Genomic DNA, 14,772 nt, shown 5'->3' on the forward strand with positions numbered 1-14,772 from the left:
GCATTAACTCTTCAATGAGATTTTGGAAAATAACAAACCTATGATGAGTCTGGGATTGTGATTTCTTCTTTGGGACAACTGCTTCAGACCCACTTAGAAAAATATATCTATTATTGGGTTAAAATCCCTAAAATGCATTTTGCAGTAAAGTGAGTTTTTCCAAATGCCTGGATCACCAATCCTCTGAATAGATCAAAATTAAATAAAAGTAAAAAGTTGCACCAGGAATTGTACAAACCAGAGCTGAAGACATTTGATTATTCCTTGTGTGGTAAACATGGTAGAGTTAAGAGTTTCAGGGGAAAGAAAAGGGAAGACATCAGAAGAAGGAAGATTCTGGTCCTTCTCATAAAGCATTCTTTTTTGAGGTTTAAAGTAAGATATTATAAGAGTTGATTCATATTTCTGAACACAGAATGGTAACAGTTTGATGATCTAATACTATGTGAAGATGAAACAATTTCTGTAATGACTAAATAAGTTGCTACAGTAAAGGGGATAGAAAGTATTAGGGCATGAAACTGCTCTCTTAGGCCAGAACTTGTTTGATCCTGAATTAGTGCAAAGAACTTAGGCACAGCCTTAGGTAACATACAGGAAAGGGTCACACCCTGTGTCTAGAAGCAGAGTTGATATTTGTAACTGTACAGCTGCTGGCTGTAGGGGCCACTATGGTGTGCTGTCCAGACCCCTTCAATGAAGGACCTATTGTTCTAGATGCTGGAGGTGCTTCAGGCCAAGAGCCTTCGGTTCTCAGCCCCTTTCAGGGACTGCTTCAGTAGCAGAGAGCTGCCTCTGCCAAGGGCAAGACCATCCCCGCATTTAGTGAGTGATCCTTGTTGGGGTGGTTGGCCAGGTCATCTCAGCCCCATGGGAGACAATTATTAAGGGCCACCTCGGCTCCTGAGCTTCCTGTGGGGTCAGCTGAGGCTGTCTCTGGGCCTGTTCTGCAGCTGAACTTCCGCCCTGCCCACCTTTCTCCCCACCTTTTTGTTTGATTTGTTTGAATTTTGAAATAATTATAGAGTCACAAGAAGTTGCGAAGATAGTATAGAAAGATCCTCTGTATCCTTTACCGAGGTCTTCAAGGCAGTTATATCTTACATAATTATAAGACAATATCGAACCCAGGAAATTGACATTGGTACAGGGTATATGTAGAGTTCTGTGTCATTTCTTCACACATGAAGATTTGGGTCACCACCACTGCAGTCAAAATGGAGATTCCATTACCACAAAGGTCTTTCTGCTGCCCCCTTTTCTGCTCTGCCCACTCATGTTCCCTTTCTTTCTCTTTCACAGGGATTGATTGATTAAGAAGTACTCTTGGGAGGAGATATATTTATACATATAGTTATGGCTGATTCATGTTGCTATATGGGAGAAACCAACATAACATTGTAAAGCAATTATCCTCCAATTAAAAAAAAAAGAAATGCTCATAATAAACATGCTGTACTTCCATGCAAGTTGGTAAAAAGCTACCAACCAAAGCTCCTGAGGGTCCCACTCCCTGAACTGCCTCCCCAGTTCCTTCTTTGGGTCCTCCTGGACCTTTTTATGGTCTAGTAATTAGAGGGATCATGTCCAGCCTATTGTTGTTCAGTTGCTCAGCTGCGTCCAACTCTTTGCAACCCCTTGGACTGCAGCACACCAGGCCTCCCTGTCTTCACTATCTCCCAGAATTTGCTCAAACTCATGTCCATTGAGTCAGTGATGCCATCCAACCTTCTCATCCTGTCACTCTCTTCTCCTCCTGCCCTTAATCTTTCCCAGCATTGGAGTCTTTTCCAATGTCCAGGCTAGCACATTCCTATTCTAGGATTCTGTGCTGGTGCTCAGGCCTAGTTCCTGCTGACTGGTATCTGACTGCCATTACCTATTATTCAGTCTTAAATATTTGCTGGCCTACTGAAGCCAAGTGGGTAGCAGAAAGACTGGAGTGGGTAGAGTTGGGTGACAAGCAAAGAATGTTTGCTCCATCTTACAGGGCCAGTGGTTACTTAGGCCCAGACAACTATCTTAACCATGCAGGCTCAGACTTGTTTAGTCAGTCAGAGAAGGGAGAGAAGTAAGGTGTTTTTTTTTTTTTTGGCTAAATAATTCAAATTTAGAGGATACCCACCAATATGACTTTATAAAAATGCTGCCTGGGTGACATAAAACATCTGACCTATGGATATCAGTTTGTGGGCTTTGTGGCAAGATCCACCTGGTCCACATGGTCCTAGGAGGCCAACTCCAGTAGGGTATTTGGTAGCTTGGCTGGATTTTCTCATTTCTGCCTGATACGACATCTGTGGATATGTGGAAACACTTCAGTTTATGCCCCAACTCATATTACCAGGCTGGGATCAAGGAGTTTAACCTAAAACCCATCTCAGAAAGGCACTGCATCCACTGAGGAATGTGCCACTGACCCAGTCTGCCTTAAAGCTACTCATCTCTTTCAGAATAGCTTTGCCCACTGTCGCAGCAGTGGTCACACATAGACAGCTCAAGAACTCAACTGTACATTTGTTTTGAACTGCAAAACTGATTAACCCAAAGCTTTGAAACTGTGCCAGATACTTTGATTTTAAATGAAGATGAGTTCTCCAGATGCTCCTGCCTACACATATTCTTCATATTGCATATTTGTATCTCCACTGATGTATCTATTTTTTAAAGCTTTTCTTTTATTCTTGAGTAATTTGCCCTTAAAGAGAAAGGTTTTAAGAGGCTTTAGGCAATGTGTATTTTTTTTCCCCAAAATTCTCAGTCCAGATTTACAGGAATATATTTCTTGAAGACGACAGGTCAAAGAAAATTCTAGAATTACTGGCAGAAGTTGGGTCCAATAAATTTAAAATGCAAGCATAAAGAGAGTTCCAGGGGCTTATAGCTATTTATGTGCATCAAATTGTCTTTAAAACTGAAGTAGCTGCTGTAAAGAGCTACTTAAATGATGAAAGATTAATTCTCTTAACTAAAGGTATATTGTTTTTCAAATTTACCTTTTGGAGAGAAGTAGAATAAGTTTAAATATAAAGACTACTATTTTGGCAGTGAGCAAACATTCCCTGTAAGAACAGGTGAGGGCCAAGCCCCAAGAGGAAGCCTCCAGGGGTACCCATGGCCTGTGCACTGACTGGGGAAATTTCAACCAGGATCCCCGAGTATCGGAGTGGTGCTCCCAAGGGTGTTTCCAGACTTCTTCCAAAAACATATGTATATTGAATCTCTTTGCTGTACACTTGACACTAATACAACATTGTAAGTCAACTATATTTCAACATAGAAACAAAAATTAAAAATAAACCCCTCCTACCATAAACTGTAAAGCAGTTCCCTGCTTATTCCAAAGTCATTCTATTACTAAAAGGAAAAAAATTTGAACTCTTCAGCAAGACATAAAAATGCCCCTGACAACCTGGTCCTGAACCCCTCCCCACTCTAATCTCTCCTTGCTCTCTAGGTGAGAGCACTCTGGGGCCTCTTATAATTCCAATCGTTCTGCCTCATGACTTCATCACCCCTAAAAGCCTACGCCCTACTACCATCGTGTTGGGGATTTAAATGTCAATATATTTGAATTTATTAGAATATATTTGCATTTGAATTTTGGGGGCACACAAACATTCAGACCACAGCAGCCCCCTGCCCAGGTACCCAAGTAGGCACCTGGGCAATACAGAAACATTCTATCAGCCTTTGTATCCCTACCCTTTGTGTGCCTAGTTTCCTCTGCCAAGAATACCCACTCTGCCATCTTTCCCTCCCACTTCCATGATCAGTCTTCTCTAGTTACCACTAAAGACAATTCAAATATCCCTTTCTTCACGTTTCTTTGACCTATTTCAGAGCTATACTGATTTCTCCTTTATTTCTTCATTCTGTCTATCTAATACTCAAATTCCTCAGGATAAAAAAAAAACCTGTTACTCAGGTTGTCTTGAATTTCTTGGTGGAGTCCTCAGTGAATGTGTCACTGGGTTTCCCACTTAGTACTGGACATGGCAGGACTTCCCAGGTGGTTCCCTGGTGAAGAACTTGCCTGCCAATGCAGGTGACACTGGAGATGGGGATTCAATCCTTAGGTTGGGAAGATCCCCTGGAGGAGGGCATGGCAGCCCACTCCAGTATTCTTGCCTGGAAAATTCCATGGACAGAGGAGCCTGGTGGGTTACAGTCCATGGGGTCACAAAGAGCCAGACATGAAAGAGCATGCATGCAGTGGATATGGCAGGGGGACAGAGCAATCATTCCAGTATCTCCTAACATCATCACTCTGCTCTCAGGGCCTCCCAGCAAACCTATAAAACGGCACCATCCAGTACCACAAATGAAACCAACTGTCAACCATGGATACCAGGACCTGAAGCTAAGTTAAGTAATTCAAGACAACTCACTCTTCCTTCAGAATGTTTCCTGGGCCATTGGAAGAGACCCGGGAGCAATGGTGCAGGGCCTAGTTATTATTCCTTCCCTGATCCAGCACTGGAGCCATGGATGCCAGTGCTGGCACCTTTCCTGGCAGAACAAAGTACTTCTTTCAGATTGTTCTCACCGAGTGGAATGCTGGAATCAGCTTTTACCAGTTCATGGGGGTGAGTTGGTGGTCACATTTTAGGAACTGTATGAGCTAGTTATTAAACATAGGCATTATTGAAAATTAAATGATATCACCTTAAAATTAAATGCATTATATTAAAAACAAATCTAATCAAGACAAAACTCATCACTTCACAATTATTTCATTACATTTCAGTACTCTCTGTGATATTGAAGTTATTTATGTCTATTGAATCTGTCTGGTGAAAATACTACATAACAGTAGACTACTGTGCCTTTCTTCCCAATACTACTTTGTCACCCTGGTAGCTTGAAACTGGCCATGAGGGGGGTGGTATTTACACCACAGAAATCAGCAAATACTACAGTACACTGCTTCCCTTCTCCCTATCACCAAGAGCAGTTGTTCAACATTTAATAGCACTGCACTGCACACAGTCCTTGCCAATCCACCTTAATGGAACCCAACCAACAGGCTGGAGTGGTCACCCTTTTCTAACCATCCTCCCTAGCGTCCCACGGCTATGTCGCTGATCAGCCTCCCAAGTTTTACAAGTTGGAGTGAACAGGTCACTGGCGGTGTAGAGTACAATGCTTAAGGGCTGCACTTTCAATCATGTTGGTGAACTGAGAGTTAAGGACTCATTTGCTCAAGACTGATCTCCCTACAAACTGGCCTCCAAGAAGAGGAGCTGGCTTCCTGCAGAGCTCTGCAAGAATTCTTACCCAATGTTTAAGGCAATCAATTCTATTCATCCTGAAGGTCTGGAACTCAGACACTTGATCATGCCAGGAGAGAGGCCAGTGCTCCCTGCAACCACAAACACTAAGCCGACAGGATTAGGCTGGAGCCAAGGTTCTGACATATGTCTACTGTACCCTGGCTCCTGATCACTCCAGGGGAGGAGCTAATGCTTTGCTCATCAGGTGACTTAAAAATCCCACAGTCCAAGGGCCCTGCAAGAAGGTTTATGTGCTTCCCCGGAATGTGAAATGGCAATCCAGGAATTACACATCTGCTTCTGCTGCTGTCTCTGTTCCCCCAGGACTTCAGCTCCAGTCTTTGTGCTGAGAATCCGGCTTTTCCTTGTTCATTAGACCCTTTCAGAGTGATTTATCCATATTTCACTTTATCTATTTATTTACCTGCTTCATTTTCCTTGGAGGCAGGGGCCTATTTCATTCATCTAAGAACATTTATGAGGCACCTACTCTGGGCTAAATACCATGGTAGGCTCTGTACATGGTGATGAATCAAGCAGACCTCGTGAGAAGTCAGTAAGTAGTGAATTCTACCAGGTGACAGACTTAATTTTCTTTGGCTCTAAAATCACTGCAGATGGTGACTGCAGCCATGAAATTAAAAGACACTTTTTCCTTGGAAGAAAAGCTGTGACAGATTTAGACAGCATACTAAAAAGCAGAGATGTTACTTTGCTGACAAAGGTCCATATAGTTAAAGCTATGCTTTTTCTAGTAGTCACGTATGGATGTGAGAGTTGGACCATAAAGAAGGATTAGCACTGAAGAATTGATGCTTTTGAAATGTGGAGATTTCAAAATGCTGGAGAAGACTTGAGTCCCTTGGACTACAAGGAGAGCAAACCAGTCAATCCTAAAGGAAATCAACCCTGAATATTCATTGGAAGGACTGATGCTGAAGCAGAAGCTCTAATGCTTTAACCACCTGAAGAGCTGACTCATTGGAAAAGACCCTGATGCTGGAAAAGATTGAAGGCAGGAGAATGGGGTGACAGAGGATAAGATGGTTGGATGGCATCACTGACTCAATAGACATGAGTTTGAGCAAGCTCCAGGAGGTGGTGAAGGACAGGGAAGCCTGACGTGCTGTAGTCCACAGGGTTGCAAAGAGTCAGACACAACTTAGCTATTGAACAACAACCACTAGGTGACAAAAGCTCACCGCCAGGCAATGATTCCTCTTTGTACTCTCACCTGCTTCTTCCATATTTGGGTTTAGCTAGCCCTAGTTCTGTGCGCGCGTGTGTGTGTGTATGAATTTTCTCTTGGTTGGCTTCTTAGCCTTTCATTCTCTATCTTCTTATTTATTTTAGAAACTGAGCGAAGCTAGCCTAGATAAATGATCCCTTGGTCTAGGCTTCTCTTTATTGCCTCGTGCCCTTCCCATTCTTAAGTTTCAAAACTCTGCTTCAGAAACCAGCAGCTAAATTCCCAAGTAAGAAAATCTGTCGCGATTCCAGAGCCTCAAGAATGGTTATCAGCCTACTCAACTCAGAAGAGGAAGCGAGGTTTGGATCAGGTCTCTGAAATCACCTTCTATTTCCAGCAAAGGGAATTCCCTCACAAGTGGAAAATGTGTGTGACCTCTCTCAGGACCTCTTTAAATTCTAGGCCCAGGCAAGACATTCTAGCTCCTGGCCTTCAGAAATATCCTCAGCAGGGCTGGTCCTTTGGTGGCCCTTAAACATAGGTGGCCTCCTTAGCTCTACCAAGGTCAAGTCCAGGATCCAATTAGGGCAGAAAGACCGAAGTAACAGTGCCTCAGACTTCTTCAGCTGCCCAGTGCGCAGCACCTTGAATATAGGCGAGGCCCCATATATATATCCATGCAGATATAGAATGTTCACCAAATCAGTTGAACGCATTTGTTTATGCAAAAATAGTTACTTTGACATCAACGTTGATATTCAAGAGCTAAGAGACAGCTTCCCTTGGCTTAACCCTGCATCCTAAGGAAAACAGAGATTGTCATACTGAGTGAAGTTAGAGAAAGACAAATATATGATATCATATATACGTGGAATAGAAAACAGAACAAATGAACTTATTAAACAAATTAGAAATAGAGTCACAGAAGTAGAAAACAAATGTTTGGCAAGGGGGAACTGGGGGAGGGATAAATTAGGAGACTGGGGTTGATGTATACACACTACTGTATGTGAAATAAATAATAATAACCTACTATATAGCAAGGGCTTCCCTGATGGCTCAGTTGGTAAAGAATCTGCCTGAAATGCAGGAGACCCCAGTTCAATTCCTGAGTTGGGAAGATCCGCTGGAGAAGGGATAGGCTACCCACTTCAGTATTCTTGGGCTTCCCTCATGGCTCAGTTGGTAAAGAATCCGCCTGCAATGCGAAGACCTGACTTTGATTCCTGGGTTGGGAAGATCCTCTGGAGAAGGGAAAGGCTACCCACTCCAATATTTGGGCCTGGAGAATTCCTTGGACTGTATACTCCATGGGGTTGCAAGAGTCGGACACTACTGAGTGACTTTCACCGTATAGCAAAGGGAATTCTACTCAGTACTCAGTAATGACTTATATGGGAAAAGAATCTGAAAAAGAATGGATATATGAACATGTATAACTGATTCACTTTGCTGTAAAGCAGAAACTAATACAACACTGTAAATCAGCTATATTCCAAAGAAAATTAAAAAGCAAAATAAAACAAAACCCCAAACTGTATCAGTTTGTTAAATAAACTTTACACAAAGCACATTGCTAGATGCTATGTAGACTGATGAGATATGGCACCTGGCACCAGGCATTTTGCATCTAAGGAAATAACATGAAATCACACAACTGAAAATTTAAATTCAATATTAATTTCTACAAATGTTTTGACAGTATCTACTGCTTTACAACAATAAACAGTGTTTGCATAATTAAATAGCATTTTCACAAGAATGATGTCCCCATCATTCTCTGCTTCTAAACTATATGTTTATAATAGAACTGTAAGGGTAGAGGCCAGATTTTTCACTTGGAAACTGCTTTGTCTTCATGGAGAATCTCTGAAATAATTTCCTTTGGATTGTTGGCTTCTAGAGGGCAACTGGGCTTCCTAGGGGGTTCAGTGGTAAAGAATCTGCTTGCCAATACAGTGAAAATTAAAGATGTGATGTATTGACTACCAGTTTATTTCAGGTTTGATCCCTGGGTCAGGAAGATTTCCTGGAGAAGGGAATGGCTCCCCACTCCAGCATTCTTGCCTGGAGAACTTCATGGACAGAGGAGCCTAGCGGGCTATGGTTCATGTAGTTGCAGAGAGTCAGACATGATTGAGTGACTAAAACAGCGAAAACAGAGGGCATGTATTGCCCTTTTCTAACTAACCAGACTAAGCTATCTCTCTTTATCAGTTCGTCCACCTGGCATTACTTCATATTATTTGGTTAACAGAAGTTTTCTGAAGTTTAACAATTCTACAGGTAAGGATGTCAAGGGATATTTTCAGGTTAATTGGAGACTTGGTTTAACAACCTGAAATAAACTGGTAGTCAATACAATACCTCTTTAATTTTCACTGATTGTCAATAAACTCTGGCAAAGAAGTAAAGATGCTTTCAAAGACATAACTGAACTATGTATCTTTAAGAAAACATGGGGAGCTAGATAACATATTTATTCACTGAGTATGACCCGAGGGGCTGAGGGAAGAATCCTCTGAGTCACCAAAATGTCCATACCAGCTGGTGCTGGAGAACAGACATTGTACCAGTAGAGATTTATTCATTTGGATGAATCATGGTCCTCTATCAAAATGCATATACCCCTGAGGGAGCTGTCAGATTCAGAAGGCTCAGCTGGGCAAACACTTCAGCATAAATTATTTTATGATTTTTGCATGGGCCATCAGTTTGGGGCACATGCAAATAGGTTTTTAGGTGGAAGTTCCAAAGTCTGGAGCTCTTTTGGGAAGGTGGGCCTGTTAGGAATGCAGAGGGATTCTCTGGTGGCAGGCACAGTACGGTGGGGGGCAGGAGGCAGGAGGCAGGTGTGGTGGGTAGGAAACAAGAGAGAGGGGGCTCTTAGACAGAGAGCTGTGGAAGATTTACATGCTGAAACAACCTTACCAACTGCACAATTCTCCTTGGTGAGCACATCTGAGATTTACTGCAATGGTCTTGACGTGATTTCTCACCCGGGGGAAGATGGTGGACACTGGAGGATGGTGGGAAGTAACAGTTCTCAAGGCCCATCATTTCTCCCTTCAGCTGCAGCTACAAGTACATCTAGTGGTGATGAGAGTGAAACAATTCAAAAGCCAAAGATCCTACCCACTGGTTCTGGAGGAGAAACTTAGTCTAGGAAACGGCAGAACACAGTCCATGAGAGCAATTTGCCTCCAATAGGGTCAAAAGTTCACTTCCTGACCAGAGTTGTTGCCACTCCTTTGACCTAACTCGGAAAGTCTGCTCTGTTTCTGGGCGTCCCAAGTGCTGTCAACAGCTTGCACAGCTCCTACAGACAACCTCTGACCATGTTACAGCTGTTTTCTTGCTTGCCAATTCCCTTAAACTTGCAAGGTTCTCTATTCTTTTAAATCAGGGCTGGAAGCTATAGCTAATGTGGATGCTTCAGGCCAAGTGTTTCTCATTTTGATTGCAGAACTGTACATTTGCCTAATGCGGAATGCATCCACACAGAGTTCCCTTTTAGAGCTTGTGAGGTGGGTGGCCAAAGGGGAGTTCTCTTCTACTCAGATTTTACTGTGCTTACTGAAAAACAAGTTGCTAGGCTTACAGCAAGGAAATCTGCCATGGCCTCTGCAACACACACACAGCTGTCTAAGGAAATCCAATGGGGAAGGCAAGGAGTCATTTCACGCCCATATTCCCTGAGAAGAGTCTTGCCAGTTGTAGGCACACATACTGGGTTTCTGATCCTACAAACCCATGAGAAGTCAGTGGGTGGAATGTCAATGCATGCACTTACTGTTATGAGCAACACTCCTTAATATCAAGATTACCACTTTTAATGCTGGTGTATAGTTGTGTTTCCCACAGCAGAGTTTAAGTAGCAAAAACCCAGGGAAAATTGGTTCTAACAGAAAATTTCTTGGCATTCTGTAGCTGGTTTGCAATCTGAATTTGTGGCAAAATCTGATGCTCTGTGGTTGCTTTCAGGGGAACAGAAGCTCTCGAATATTGAATTTGTGTTTCCATTTCCCTGATCACATCTCTATTGTGCTGCCAACACAGCAGTCTCCCCTACACTATAAGTAAATATGGAAAGGAAGGGAAAAAAAAGAAAAAAGCATCATATTTAGTAGTTGAGCAGAAAACTCTAGTCTTAGAAACTTTCCTCACAGAACCATCTCTCCTTCCTTTTGGACTCTAATCTTAAGCCTTTTTAAATGGTGACAGACTCTTTGGGGATCTTTCTTATTATTTTGAAGCATTATGTGTTAAAATAGAAGTTGTCTACGGCTTATCACTTTAAGTGCTTGGCTGTGTGTTCAGGTAAGCATAGCCAGCTATAATTGAAGGCAAAGAATGATTGTTTCTCATTTATTCTCACCTTCTCTTTGTGTGCTTCCCTCATCCTTTTCAGGGAAGCTAGGGTGATGCCAGGCATGCAGCAGGCTCTCAATAAACACTGACGAATGAATGAGTGAAATAATTGGTTACTGCTGCCTTTCCCTCTCCCAACTTCCCACTGACCTCCTGCTGACCTCTAGGGGCCCAGAGCCATTCACTTCCAGTTGACTCTGAAGTTCTCACCACCATCCCTCTCTACCTGAACTTAATGATCTTGGGTTTCATTGCATCTTGCCAAGTATTGGTACAAATCTGATGATTTGCTATGTTTAGATTATAATTTGGGGACTTGTTACATATTCCAGGAATAATAATTCAAAGGAATCATCTCCACCTTAAATTATACCTCATGCATGAGTAGACTCTTAGTCCTCTCATATGTAGCACAGATGACCTTAAAATATTCAGGATGCACTGGAAGAGCCAAGTTAATACTAAGAGAAGTATACAAGTCCACATATATGTGTGTACGTCTACATATATATATATATATACACAGATATATATATGTGTACACACACAGAGAAAGACAGACAGGGAGACTACAGACCATTTTTTAAAAAGCTGATGCAATAATTGATAGTTTAGAACTTTCACACTTATAAGGTAAAGCTCTAAATTGAGATATTTTGTCTCTTCTCAGAAAACTATAAAACACTATGAAAACAATAAGAACAGATAACTCAGAAAAAGAAGAAAGCAAAGGGAAATTTGTATAGAATTTTCTTTTTCTCAGTGAAGGGTAGTAACATGAAGACTGAAGTGTACCAAATAAATGAAGTTAATAAAACTGAAGTCTAAATGAACAATAAGCATAATCCCAAAGCTAATGATGAGTTCATTTATGAGGATTTTCAGAGGAAAAAACAGGATATTGCAAGGCTTGAATAAGTTAAAAGGGCACATTCTTAACCTATACCTTTAGCTTCAATCCCCAGCAACATGCTAGAATGAATTGTTGGTTTCTGAGTATCCAGAAAGGAAACCATGGGTCACTTGGAACCAGCATGGATTCATTAAGAACAAATCATTATTAGAAATGCACTTCACTTCCCTTCATGAAAGGATTATCTGGCTGTTTAGTAGAATGTTGTTTATCAAATGTTTCTCAGTTTCAGTGAGGCAAGGGACATAGTCTCTCATGCTATGCTGTAAGTAAAAGCTATTCCTGTTTTCTGAATAATTATAAATATAAGTGAATTCATAGATGGTTAAACAAATGACCCAAGAAGTGAATTACAGAATTCTAAACAGCCTGGGTCATGATTTTTAGGAGCAGGTTGCAAGGTTTTGAATTTGGTTTTGCAATAAACGTTTTGGTAGAAGAGCCCCCGCAAAGTGGGGACATGCATATGGATTTGTCATGTCCATAGATGAAAAATAACTGGTAATTCTGTTCTGGAGGAAAAAAGGAGGACAGGGTTTCCAATCTAACAGATCTCATTAGATTCAACTAATGGACAGAAATGAACTAAAATTCTCCAAAATTATTTGTTTGCAATTCTCTTGCAAAAGTACCCCTTTACCAGCCTGCCTCACGGCCTGACATCTCACTGGCAAAGCCTGGGCTCAAACTTCCCTGACTCCCTGGAAGCTGCATCAGTAGGATGTGAGTCCAAGCATCATTTTGATTTCAGAAATGAGATTCAAAGCAGAGAGCAAATTATCATGATTTTAAACAATACACACTTGAACACTGAAAACTGTACTCTCTCTAACTCAGTCCTCTCTGGCAAAGACAGATACCTATGCAAAGAGAGAAGACAAGTGCATTCACATCTTAGAAGATCGTCCCTGAGCCAGCGGGTTACCCTCCTGGGAGATGAAAGCTCACAGTCAGAGGTAGACACATAACCACAAAGTATGGTGGAGATGGGGGCGGGGTAGGGTGGGGAGAAGAGGTGACGCTAGACAGAGAACATGGTCCAGGCCCAGGGAAAGGCATGTGGCCCCACTTGTCTAAGCATCTCCTCTTGTTCTTTAATTAGCTCTGGTCTTCCTGTGCCAGGGAATGGATTTATGGCAACAAATCTGTTTCTTTAAAAAAAAAAAAGGCCGCAAAACATATCCCCCAAAGTTCACATTCCCAAATAAAAAGAGAAGGGAGCAAAACCTTTGCCACTGAACAGGAAGACCAGGCGGTTGTGTTTGCACAAGGTTCCCAGGGAGGAAGGGGGAGGGGTTCAACTAGTGATAAGATCACAGCTTCCAGCCGCTGAGTGGCCCACCCTGACCCTCTGGTCTTGGGAGTTTGGAGCAGAATTCAGATCCCTTCTGGCTTTGACAAGGGAAAACAAAACAAAACCAAAAACAGAAAGGGGCAGAGAAAAAGAAAACTTTCCCAAGTCACTGATCTCCTTTCCCCTCATTCCTTCTGTCTTGAGTCCATCCGTCCTATGCTTAATTTGGAGGAGGAGGAGGAGACCATTTTAGTAAGAGCCCTAAATATTTCAGATTCTGCAGCCTCCTAGCCTTAGACCATGCTCAGAAGAGCACGTCGCCTTCCTGGGGTTTGTTTCTTGCTTTTGTTTTCATTTGTTTTGAAATGACATCCATGTTTTTCAGCGTATTCCAAATAAAAGCAACCCTCTTTTAAAATGCTTACTGCCAAACTTACAAACATCTTGATAAGAAAAAAAGAAGCCTGTGTGGAGTTCATTTACTCAGGAAGCCCATTTTTTTCCAGTGTGTTACCACTTTGGGATTTAGTATTAGAAAAGATGTCCCTCAAGGATCAGACAGCAACTCAATATGTTGACCCTCTTCCCTTTCCATGTTATTTATAAACCATTTCTCCAACAAATTTATCTGCGATACCCAATGCCACGTGTTCGAGCTTTTTTTAGTCAGACATTTTGCACCTTCATTCAGCTTTGGCTGGAATCCCAGCGCTCTGGCTCAGATGAACTTTATGGCCTGACAAAAAGGGCCCTTTGAGGTCAGTGGGGCCTTGGTAAGGAAGGGTGAGGATCTCTGCCACTATGGAGAGACACGTGGCAGGCACTGACGGCCTGAGGGGTAACTCTGCTCTTAGATTTGGATTTCCATGGTGCTTTCTTGCGAATGACCTGTACAAAATACAGCAACAAAAGCAAAACACTGATGAAGTAAGACAAATGGGCTTTCAGAGTGAATGTCTCTCCTAAAAGCACGGTGACAGGCCCAGGGTGTTCGTCTTTTAGAGATCTGAGTCCAGCTGTCCTATTTTATCACTGAGTCAATCAAAAAGTTAAACCCATTTCTTAGGAAACAAGCTTTCTGTTGGCATACAGCCCATTACTGTTGGAGGCAGCCACTTTAGCTGAAAGGTACACTCGATTATCAAAAAGCTTCCTGCCCTCCAACTGGCACATCTCTTCTGTTCTAAACGTTTTTGCTGAAAATTCTTAAGTTGAAAGGAAGAGAAATAGGCAAGGGTGTATTGGGAGGGGAGCAAAGTGGGATCAGAAAAAGGCAGAGGAGAAGGAAGAAAGGAAATATGATCACTATTTCACCAAACCGTATGACTTTTGGGTTCTCTTCCTTTAGTTTCATAACAATAAGAGCTTATGTCTATTGTGTGTTTATATGCTAGAGAGGTTTTAAGTTCTTACATGTATTAACTGATTTAATGTTCACAATAACCTTGTATGTTAGGTACTGTAATTGCCCCGCCTTACATGAGGAAACTGAGGCACAGAGAGGTGAAGTAACTTCACTGAGGTCACATAGCATACAGGTGCTAGAAGTGCTTGTGCTTAGTTGCTCGATTGTCCGACTCTGCGACCCTTTGGACTGTAGCCCGCCAGTCTCCTCTGTCCATGGGATTTCCCAGGCAAAAATCCTGGAGTGGGGTTCCTCCTCCAGGGGATCTCCCCAATCCAGGGATTGAACCCTCATCTCCTGCGTCCCTTGCCTTGGAGGAGATCA

The 14,772-nt window shown here is 42.2% G+C and overlaps 1 protein-coding gene across 4 annotated transcripts in view; it reads right to left on the bottom strand.

Annotated features, from left to right (window-relative positions):
• The window catches only part of GHR (growth hormone receptor), a 293,752-nt gene that overhangs the window by 123,313 nt on the left and 155,667 nt on the right, over positions 1-14,772 (bottom strand). The gene's annotated exons all lie outside the window — the stretch shown is intronic.

Source organism: Budorcas taxicolor, chromosome 20, assembly GCF_023091745.1.
Source record: "Budorcas taxicolor isolate Tak-1 chromosome 20, Takin1.1, whole genome shotgun sequence".
Lineage (NCBI taxonomy): Eukaryota > Metazoa > Chordata > Mammalia > Artiodactyla > Bovidae > Budorcas > Budorcas taxicolor.